Genomic DNA, 11,908 nt, shown 5'->3' with positions numbered 1-11,908 from the left:
TGTCACAATAAATAATTATTTTCTTTTAATGATGCATCTTGGCTTGAATGACCTTCATCCTGATTATCAGTCAGTCAGTCACACAGACAAATTGGTCTTTTTGGTAATTGGAATTTTATACATTTTGTGATGGCCCGGTGAAACAGTGGGGGAATGATTTTTGGTGTGGTCTTCCCAGTTGTGGCAAACTCCAACAAAAGATTTTGTAATGAAATCCACAGTCTGGGGTGGTGAGGTAACTTAGTCTAAAACTAAGAAGTGAAGTTCAAGATGGATTATATTATTTGAGCTGAGTTTAAACAGCTGACACTATTGGGGGAAAAAGGGAAGACATGGAGTGGTAATTTAGTGTGGTCTAACTCAACAACTCTATCGTGAAGTGCCCCTTAAAATTTGCTTCACGGCATCATCAGTTGTTCTCTCAAATTACATCAATAGAGATCTCATATTTTGAACCTTTATTTCCTGGCCTGGGGACAACTGTTATGAGGCAGACCCTCTGGCTTTAATAATCAATAAGTGTTTTACATTTGTTTAAAGGCCTCAACTTGTTTTCACTCATTGAGCTTTATGAGATTATAACTAAGCTATTGAGTGGAATTGATAGAGTTCTGCAGTAATTGACTTCTTTTAAAAAGTTAGTATTGATCATGTACCACTTCCTCCAAATCACACCACTTCAGTATCTTCAAAGTTCTTTCAAATCAACCAATGGTACATTAAATGTAATTTACTTTTAAGCTACACCCACTTTAAGTATCTCACATTATTTGACACTCAGCCACTTTGAAATATGAATGCAGATGACCAACAGCTTAAGAGGTAGGTTTTAAGTAATGTCTAGGAAAGGAGGTAGTGATGTGGGAGATTTAGAGATGAAATCTCAAAGCTGAGGACCTTGGCAGCCTGAAGGCACAAACGCGAGTCATGGAACAATTAAAAGTGGAGCAAAGTCGACAGTGTTTAGTGATATAAATGTCATATTAAGCTAGAGAAAATTAGGGGTAAGGGCAGGTCAGGCCATAGGAGGAACTGGAAACAATGATGACAGTTGTAACACCAAAACATCCCTTTACCAGCAGTTGATATAGAACTGAGATAAGTATGATGTAGGACATAGACAGCAGAGTTTTAGATCACATCAGATTTATAAATGATAAAATTAGGGAGCTGTTCAGATATGTGCTAAAATAGTTGAGTCTAGCAGTTCTAAGGTGTGCGCAAGGATTTCAGAAGCTGGTCAGTTGAAACAAGGTATGGAAGTGAAAATAGTCGTAATGGTGCGGCAGTGTTCTCAGAATCTCATTCTGGGTCAAATATAATATTTATTACATTGTTCAACCTCGAACAGTCACCAAAGTGAGTGTCATTGGTGAGGGAATGGAAATTGTGATGAATTGAAGATGGGGCTTCTGTCTTTCCAATATTTTGTTTGAGGATAGCTCTGTTGATCCACTGCTCAATGTGGAGAGACAGCCTGTCAATTTTAGAGGTGGTGAGGTAAGAAGGAGGTATGTTCCAGCCAGGTATTGTCAGTGGAAACTCATGTATTTTTGGATAATGTCAACAAGAAATAAAGGAAAGGAGGAGACAAAGAAAGCTCTTTCGGTGATAGTAGGAACTGCAGATGCTGGAGAATCCAAGATAACGAGGTGCGAAGCTGTATGAACACAGCAGGCCAAGCAGCGTCAGAGGAGCAGGAAGGCTCATGTTTCGGGTTCAGACCCTTCTTCAGAAATCATCCGTGGGTGCTCCGAAAGTGGTCACATGGCTGATGGCAGCAGGCACGTTGTGGGGAAGGTCCTGGGTAGGGTTGGGGATTTGGGAGGTGGAGGAAGCCCATTTTGGGTGGCAGGCACCAGTAAGTTTACTGTACTTATGGTTTTTAGTGTCCAATAAAGTGGAGTACAATTGTGAGTTCAGGTTGTGGATTCTACGAAGAATAAAAAAACAGGAGAGGACCTTTGCAGATCTGGGAGAGGGAGGCTGAGCTGGTGTCGGCTTGATTGTAGAGCCAGGAGATGCTGGCGCATTGCTGCGAGTGTGTGTTTCAGGAGTCGCAGGGAGAAACGCTTCTGAAGGATCTCAGTGTTCTAAATGTAGACATTGTCATGGTTGAGGCCGAAATGGGAAACCCTAATGTGGGCTGTAGTCCATTGGAGATGATCTGGTTCTGTAGGCAAGTACTAAGAAAGGTAATGTGGCTGTAGTACCTGGTTTGCTTCAGGATGTGGTTGAGCAGTTTCAAGGCTGAAGAGATTAAGAGAGAGTTGCAGTGGGAGAGAGATCCACTGAAGTCTTTCTGGAGGGAGGAGGATAACTTTTTCAGGGTAGGCATCCTTAGAAGAGCCTTCACAGTGGGGTTAAAATTGTTTCAGAGATCGTAGGAACATCTGGAGAAGCCACATCTCTGGGTTTTTTAAAAAATAAACTGTCTACTTCAAACCTCTTATCAATGGGGGGGGGGGGAATAGGGCAGGAATTCCTGTGAGAATGTTCATTGGGAGAACAGTACAGAGTATTGGAAGTGCTACAAACAAAGAATTAAAGGTCACTCCTTATGAGAAAATAAAGGAGTTGATTGCTACATTCCCAGCTGATGGTAAACCAGACACATCATACCCTGTAATAAAACTTGACAAGATAGATCTTGAGTCTCATTTTTTGCAATTGGTTACAGTGATGATTTGTCACTGGACATATTGACACAAGGCAGCCGATGCTATTTTAATGCAGAAATGTGAAAGGGAAGGGAATTCTGTTTGAAAGAATAAACACCAAAACAAATTTAATCTTTTCCCCAGCATTATCCTTTTCAAATGATCAATTCAAGAGAAATATTGCTCCTATCTTAAATTTGTAATTTATTGCTTAACTGATTCTTCCTGATCTTCCTTTATGTACTGCTGAAATAGTTTTAAGACTTCGTTCCAGTTTGGATGTTTTAAATTCCTTTTCCGTTTTGATAGCTAAGAGACTTGTACCATGGTGGACCTAAAGAAGAGTAATACTGGAATCGAAACATTAACTGTTTCTGTTACCTCAGATGTTGCCAGACTTGCTAGATTCCTCCAGCACTTTGATTTTTCTTTAAATTCCACCAACAGCCTCAACCTAAAAATTCTATGAACCTTCCAAATTGCTGCTCTTCTACACTGAAAACTTTAGACTTCTGCTGGAATGAAACACTTCTTCAAAAAAAAACACAAAACTGAAACTTGATTTTTCTGAACTGAACTCAAACTAAGCCTTTAAGCGTCTTCTGTACATTTTTCCCCTCGACATCATAAACTCAGCAGTCTAAACACTTCAATTTTCACACACATCTGGTTAGGCACTTATTAAACTATGGTTTCTTATAAGTGATATAATTAGATCACTTTTCCAGAAGAATTTCTGATTTCTTTGAAAAGATCTACCTTCACAAAGCTGAAACAAAAACCCACCTGTCTCTATTTTAAAAATCCAATTGATAGTATAGATTACATACCTTTATTGCCAGGGGAGAAAAGTAAGCCAATGCTAAGAGAAACAAAAAGTTAAGTAGTTCTGCTGGTTATATGACCTGAGGAAGCAAAAAATAGATCAGATAGCTGGACGCCAACTAAATAAGAATCAGTGAAGAAGACACGGTCCAGGGTTAATTAGGAACTGATCATCTGAGTGTGAAATAATTGGAAATAAAAAAGAATTGAACCTAGACAAAGCAGAGGATGTAACGGAATCTTTGCAGAAATGATAAAAGGCCTTGGAGAGAATACAACAAATGAATTGATTAACTTGTGTAAAAGAAATAGTAAGAATGATTAGAAGATGTTTCAAGGAGCATATTACAGAAGGCAAATACCATGATATGTGAAGAGCATTGCATTGTAACTCTGATTTTGTGCATCCAAGGCAACATTAAATATTTGGCACAGCTGAATAAGTGCGTAACCAGATCCTTGTGTGAAAACTGATGACGTGTTTAGACTGCTGAGTTTATGATGTATAAGAAAAAAAAATACAGAAGACACAAAAAGGCTTAGTTCGAGTTCAGTTCAGAAAAATCAAGTTTCAGTTTCTTGTTTCCTAACAAAAACATTGAAAGCTGAAGCAAACCATTACATCAACTGTGACCATTCAGTTCAAGAAGGTTTGTGGATTGTGTACTTATTTTCTATGCTTATATGACTATCATTATGCAGCCGTCTCAGGTCAGTTTGTCCTGAAAGTGGGACAGGCCATACTTGTGGAGAATGGAGCCAATGTTGAAGTCTCCTTGACAATTGCCTCCTAACTGCATATCAGTTTTAGGGAACAGGCAATATCCAGAAATGGTGATGGCGACTTATGTATACGGTATGATTCTATGAGAATGGTTGTAGCACTTGTTCTGTCATAGTCTGTGAGACAGATTTCTTAATTTGGTAAGTTAGTGAACAGGACTTTGTAGTGTTCACTTGTCATTTTGGTGTCTCAGTCAATAGCATGTGGTCCACCTGACTTCATTCCCTTCTTTAGAATTTGTTGCCGTTTGATTCAAACAAGTGGCATGCTAGGCCATTTCCCGGAATGGCGGGACTATCATATGTTGAAAGATTGGAGCGACTGGGCTTGTATATACTTGAGTTTAGGAGGATGAGGGGGGGATGTGATTGAAACGTATAAAGATTATATCGGGATTGGACAATCTGGAGACAGGAAGTACGTTTCCATTGATGGGGGAGTCCAGAACCAGAGGACACAGATTAAAAATAAGGGGTAGGCCATTTAGAACAGAGTTGAGGAGAAACTTCTTCACCCAGAGAGTGGTGGATATATGGATTGCCATGCCCCAGAAGACAGTGGAGGCCAAGTCTCTGGATAGTTTCAAGAAAGAGATAGATAGAGCTCTTAAAGATAGTGGAATCAAGGGTTATGGGGATAAGGCAGGAACAGGATACTGATTGTGGATGATCAGCCATGATCATAATGAATGGTGGTGCTGGCTCGAAGGGCCGAATGGCCTACTCCTGCACCTATTGTCTATTGTCTATTTCAGAGGGCAGTTAGTCATTCGCATTGCTGACAGTCTAAAGTCATAAGCTACCAGGTAAGGAGAGCAGATTTCCATTAGTAAATGGATGGATTTTTGTAATAATTGACAATGGTTACATTAATTCCAGATGTTACCATCGTGGAATTTGAATCATCATTCCTGATTATTCGCCCGGGGTTCTGGTGACATTGCTACGACACCACCCACATCCCATACTGGGTCCTTAGATTTAGCTTTTCACAATGGTTCTTAAGGGCATCGGGTGCTAATCCCTTAATCCCTTCCTTTACTGCGGTTTCAATACATACATGCTTCCATCAAAACCTGTAACTGAAGTGGACTTTCAAACAAGGAGTTAACCTATTGTCCTGATTTTGTGGATTATGAAAAAGCTTTCAACCAGGCAAAATCGGCAAAATCTGTTGAAAGTGTTGGAGGTGACCAGGGAGATAAAAGAATAATTGTTGCTTCCATATGCCTGATTGCTGCAATCAGACAGCAATTGGTGAAACTGAATTGTGTGTATTTGGGCATCAGGGAGTCAAAACTCTTTATTATCACCATTGCTCTTGAACAACTATGGAAGAACCATGATATAAGAAACACTAGATAAGGTACAGAAAGGTGTCAAAGGAAGCCAGTTGAATTATGGGATTTGCAGACAACCAGGTCTTCCTGGTTAAGGTAGCAGAAAATCTACAAATATCAACCAATAGAATGATTGGAATAAGCTTCCACAAAGTAATGCAGAAAAAAGGACAACCACAACAAACAGTAGAAGAATAATGCATCTGCTCAGGAGGCACAGTCAAGGTAAATCATCAAAAGTAATTGCGAACATCTTGTCAAAAGATGGTAAATGCTGAGTGCGAAAGAGACTCCCCTCTGAATTTCTGGTGAGTCAAAGGACACCAGTAGGTGATTTGGTTTAACAATCTGCATAATATGCAAAATGTCACCTCTTCTTTACACCGATAAAACCTTTAATTCTCTCAGGACCATGACTTCAAATGAATTCAGGGATTTACACATACATATTAATCATTTAGAACCTCCCAACTGATTAATGATTTAATAGCATCTTAGGTTTGTTTAGTACATCCTTATCAATGGTGTGAATCTTTGATCTTTTACTTATAAATTCTGTGTCTAATACTACTTCTCTCACTAATATCTAAAGAAGGATTGAGGCTCCGAAAATTTGTGTTTTCAAATAAACCTGTTGGACGATAACCTGGTGTTGTGTGAATTCTGAACACGCAAAGAGGAGCAGAGAAAGCGATCTTCCTGTAACAGAAGTGAAGTTATGGAAATATGTTTGTCAGAAGTTAAAAACCAGCAGGTCTTGGTTAATGGAAGCAGCAGCTCAGAGAATCCATTATAACAATTAGAATGGCAACTGAAAGAATGAAAAGAATTACTCAGCATAGGGACGAGCAGAGATCCAAGAAAATAACTATCGCAAGTATTGGAGTGTCTATAGTTGAAAATGAGGCCTGATGGATATGCAAAAGTGAAAAAGTTGTGAAATGTGGTTCTGAAGAAGGATGAACTCTGTCACCTTGAGAGCATGCAAGATCAGTGAAGACATTTTCAACATGGTACAGGAGGAAATGTCATTAGTGAATATCAAAAAGAAAAGGCAACCTGCTGAAAAGTGACTGAGGGAAGATTAGAGAGATTTAAAACAAGAGAAGGAAGAAAATGGAAGGCCTGTAATTAGCAAGAAGAAAGTTTAAGGCTATTAGATGTGGGGAAATGGGCAGAGATCTTAGGCGGATTGCTACTACAGGCCTTGGACAGTGGCAGGAGAATAGGAATATTTCCAGAGAGTAAGAAGAATTCTCAGCCAGAAGTGCTGAGGGTGCAATCCACTTGGCCAACTTCTGAGGACCCAATTCAGTTCACTCCACTTAAAATCAGGAGACAGCCAAAGGTGCTGCCTACTACCATAAAGACCCTGGCAACATTTCAGCAGCAGTGTTCCAGATTAGCCAAGCACCTAGCCTAGCTGTTCCAGGACAGGAACAAAACTGATGCCTACCTAGCAATGCGAAAAATGGTCCACATATGTTCGGTACACAAAAAGCAGGACAAATCCCAGCCAAACAATTACTGAAACCATCAGTATACTCTCAAACATCAAAGCAAAGGAAGGTGCTATCGAATGACACTTGTTCAACAATGACCTGCTCACTGATGCTCATTTCAGGTTTTGCCTGGCCCAATTAACTACTGAGCTTGTTACAACCTTGATCCAAGCATGAATAATAGAGCAGAACACAAGAGGGGAAGTGAGGGTGACTGTCCTTCACATCAAGTCAGCAACTAAACAAGTGTGGCATCATTCTCCGTTATAGTCACAGAGTCATACAACACAAAAACAGATTCTTCAGCCCAACCAGTCCAAGTTGAACATAATCCCAAACTAAACTATTCCCACCTGACTGCTCCTGGCAGATATCCCTCGAAACCTTTTCTATTCATGTATCTATCAAAATGTCTTTTAAATGTTATAATTGTACCTGCATCCACCACTTCCTCAGGAAATTCATTCTATAGGCGAACTGCCCTCTGTGTAAAAAAACTGTCTCTTATCTTTTTTAAAATTCTCACCGGTCACCTTAAAAATGTGTCCCCTAGTCCTGAAATCCCCCATCCTTGGGAAAAGAGAACTACCATTAACTCTATCCATGTTCCTCCTTATTTTATAAACCTCAATAAGATCGCCTCTCAACCTCTTACATTCCAGTGAAAAAAGTTCCCAACTATCCAGCCTTTCTTTATAACTCAAACCTTCTCTGTTCTAAGGAGTCCTGGCAAAATTGGAGTCAACAAGAACTGGAGGGAAAACTTTCCATTCATTATGTTGTAAATGACTCCAAAGGAAAATGATTCCAGCAATTGCAGCTCAACCATGTCAAGCACAGGACATACTGTGGGACTTTCTCAGGGTTATGTCCGAGACAATTGCACCTTTAGATCCACTATCAGTGATCTTTCCGCTTCACAAGGTCAGAGACAGGGATGATGACTATAGAGTGATCAGCACTGTTCACAACTTCATGGATACTGAAGCAGTCTGCATCCATCAGCAGGAAGATCTGGACAACTAAGGTTTTAGAGTACATTTATGGCTCGGGTTGTGGATGTTGTGGTTGGTTGACTCGCCGAGCTGGTTCATTGTTTTGCAGATGTTTCATTACATGGTCAGTAACATCATCAGTGCAGCCTCCGATGAAGCGCTGTTGTTTTCCCACCTGTCATTTAAATTCTCATGTTCATTGAGCTGGATTCCCTTACTTCCAGTTTTCCTTTGCAATGGTGTGTGTCAATTGACACACTACTAGCAAGACAAACACTGACAACACTACTAAAACAGGAGCAAGACTCTAGTGACACCATCTCCACAGACAACATGCTGAAGCTCCTGGACCTGTGCCGCACCACCCACTTCAACTTTAACGGTTAAATATATGAACTGATCAACCGGACAACCATGGGATCACTTAAAGTCTGGACTACTAGCTGAAGTGGTATTGCAGAGACTTGAAAATATGGCTCTTCTGCTAACCCAACCAAAACTAAGGACATGCTACACAGACAAAACCTTTGCCATCATTAAATGGACCAAACTAGAGGCGATGCACAAACTAATAAACAACACCATCATAGGGATCAGATTCACTAGAGAAGAGGAGAAGAACAAACAGATCCTATTCCCAGACGTCATGGCGGAATGCAAGACCAATGGGGAATTCCTTACAAATGTACACAGGAATGCCACACACACTGACCAAGTACTGAAATTCAACAGCTACCACCCTAAAACACACAAACAAAGTTGCATGAGAGCATTATTTAAATGGGCAACTACACACTGCAGCAGCACAGAGCTCTGCCAAAAATAAGAAGAATACCTCTTCCAAGTATTCAAAGACAATGGATACCCAAAAAACTGGGTCAGAAGATGCTTATTACATGAACAACATGTTCATCATGCTACCTTACATCAGGAACACATCTGAACTGACCACAAGACTCCAATGGCCACTGGGCATCACAGTAGCACACAAACTCACATTAACCCTATGCCAAGTGCTCACACAAACCAAAATCACACTACCCACTATGGACAGGACCAATGACATGCACAAGATTCCGTGCAGAGACTGTGACAAACATTACGTTGGACAAACAGGAAGGAAATTAAACGCAAGGGTACACAAATATCAATTAGCAACAAAAACAGATAACCCATACTCACTCATCTCCATCCACATGGATAAGGAAAACCAACAGTTCGAGTGAGGCAACAGCAGGATCCTGGGACAGACGAAGCAGAGAAAAGCATCGGAATTCCTAAAAGCCAAGAAGCCATCAATAAGCATATAGAGCTAGACCCCATATACACTCCATTGCAAAGGAAAATCGGATGTGAGGTAATCCAGCTGAACAGACACCAGAGTTTAAATAACAAGAGGGAAAACACAACAGTACTTCAGAGACTGCACGGATGATGTTAACCAGCAGGTTAATGAAACGTCTGTGGAACAACAAACTGGCTCGGCAAGCCAACCAACCACAGATCTGGACAACATCCAGGCTTGGTCTGGGAAGCAGCGAGTAACATTCATGTCACATGTGTGCCAGCCAATAACCACCTCCAACAAAAAAAAATTCCAACTATCGCCTCCTGACATGTTTTGGTACCTCTGAATTTCCCACTGCCAACATTCTGTGGGTTGCTATTGGCTGGAAGTTCAATTATCCATTTTTTATAAGTACTCCGGCACAGGGGTAATTTAGATGCTGAGAATTTTGGCTTTGATTTCTCAAAGCTTGCTCACCTTCTACAAGGTAACAAAGTGTGAAGCTGGATGAACACAGCAGGACAAGCAGCATCACAGGAGCACAAAAGTTGATGTTTCGGGTCTAGGCCCGAAACGTCAGCTTTTGTGCTCCTGAGATGCTGCTTGGCCTGCTGTGTTCATCCAGCTTCACACTTTGTTATCTTGGATTCTCCAGCATCTGCAGTTCCCATTATCACTCACCTTCTACAAGGTACATGTTTGGAGTGTGATGGAATATTCCGCACTTGCCCTGATCAGCAGATCTGGCAGCATCTTCACCTAGACCATCAGTTGTAAAGGAGTGGCATACATGGGAGCGGAAATGTCAATTCTGTTTCTCACTCCAAAGGTTGTCAGACCTGTTGAGTTTCGCCAGCACTTTCTGCTCTTGTTACTACAACTGCCTTGCCCGGTTCAGCCTCTAGCTCCCTGAGGCTCAATGTTAGCTCTGCTGCAGATCAGTGTCAGCCCTGACCCCTGCTCAACACCAGTCCAGTCTGGATAATAAAGTGTGAGGCTGGATGAACACAGCAGGCCCAGCAGCATCTCAGGAGCACAAAAGCTGACGTTTCGGGCCTAGAACCTTCATCAGAGAGGGGGATGGGGTGAGGGTTCTGGAATAAATAGGGAGAGAGGGGGAGGCGGACCGAAGATGGAGAGGAGAGTAGAGGTGGGGAGGTAGGTAGGGGATAGGTCAGTCCAGGGAAGATGGACAGGTCAAGGAGGTGGGATGAGGTTAGTAGGTAGGAGATGGAGGTGCGTCTTGGGTTGGGAGGAAGGGATGGGTGAGGGGAAGAACAGGTTAGGGAGGCAGAGACAGGTTGGACTGGTTTTGGGATGCAGTGGGGGGGGGGGGGGGGAAGAGCTGGGCTGGTTGTGTGGTGCAGTGGGGGGAGGGGACGAACTGGGCTGGTTTTGGGATGCGGTGGGGGAAAGGGGAGGTTTTGAAGCTGGTGAAGTCCACATTGATACCATTGGGCTGCAGGGTTCCCAAGCAGAATATGAGTTGCTGTTCCTGCAACCATCGGGTGGCATCATTGTGGCACTGCAGGAGGCCCATGATGGACATGTCATCTAAAGAATGGGAGGGGGAGTGGAAATGGTTCGCGACTGGAAGGTGCAGTTCTTTATTGCGAACCGAGCGGAGGTGTTCTGCAAAGCGGTCCCCAAGCCTCCGCTTGGTTTCCCCAATGTAGAGGAAGCCACACTAAATACAATGGATACAGTATACCACATTGGCAGATGTGCAGGTGAACCTCTGCTTGATATGGAAAGTCATCTTGGGGCCTGGGATAGGGGTGAGGGGGGAGGTGTGGGGGCAAGTGTAGCATTTCCTGCGGTTGCAGCGGAAGTTGCCGGGTGTGGTGGGATTGGAGGGCAGTGTGGAGCGAACAAGGGAGTCACGGAGAGAGTGGTCTCTCCGGAAAGCAGACAAGGGTGGGGATGGAAAAATGTGGTGGGGTTGGATTGTAGATGGCGGAAGTTTCGGAGGATGATGCGTTGTATCCGGAGGTTGGTGGGGTGGTGTGAGAGAACGAGGGGGATCCTATTTGGGCGGTTGTGGCGGGGACAGGGTGTGAGGGATGTGTGATGGGAAATGCGGGAGACGCGGTCAAAGGTGTTCTCGACCACTGTAGGGGGGGAAGTTGCGGTCCTTGAGGAACTTGGACGTCTGTGATGTGCGGGAGTGTGCACGCGGCGGAGGCGGAGGAATTGGGAATAGGGGGTGGAATTTTTGCAGGAGGGTGGGTGGGAGGAGGTGTATTCGAGGTAGCTGTGGGAGTCGGTGGGCTTGAAATGGACATCAGTTACAAGCTGGTTGCCTGAGATGGAGACTGAGAGGTCCAGGAAGGTGAGGGATGTGCTGGAGATGGCCCAGGTGAACTGAAAGTTGGGGTGGAAGGTGCTGGTGAAGTGGATGAACTGTTTGAGCTCCTCTGGGGAGCAAGAGGCGGCGCCAGTACAGTCATCAATGTAACGGAGGAAGAGGTGGGGTTTGGGGCCTATGTAGCCCACCGACTCCCACAGCTACCAA

The sequence above is a fragment of the Stegostoma tigrinum genome, chromosome 8, assembly GCF_030684315.1.
Source record: "Stegostoma tigrinum isolate sSteTig4 chromosome 8, sSteTig4.hap1, whole genome shotgun sequence".
Classification (NCBI taxonomy): Eukaryota; Metazoa; Chordata; class Chondrichthyes; order Orectolobiformes; family Stegostomatidae; genus Stegostoma; species Stegostoma tigrinum.
This window is presented reverse-complemented; position numbering follows the sequence as displayed.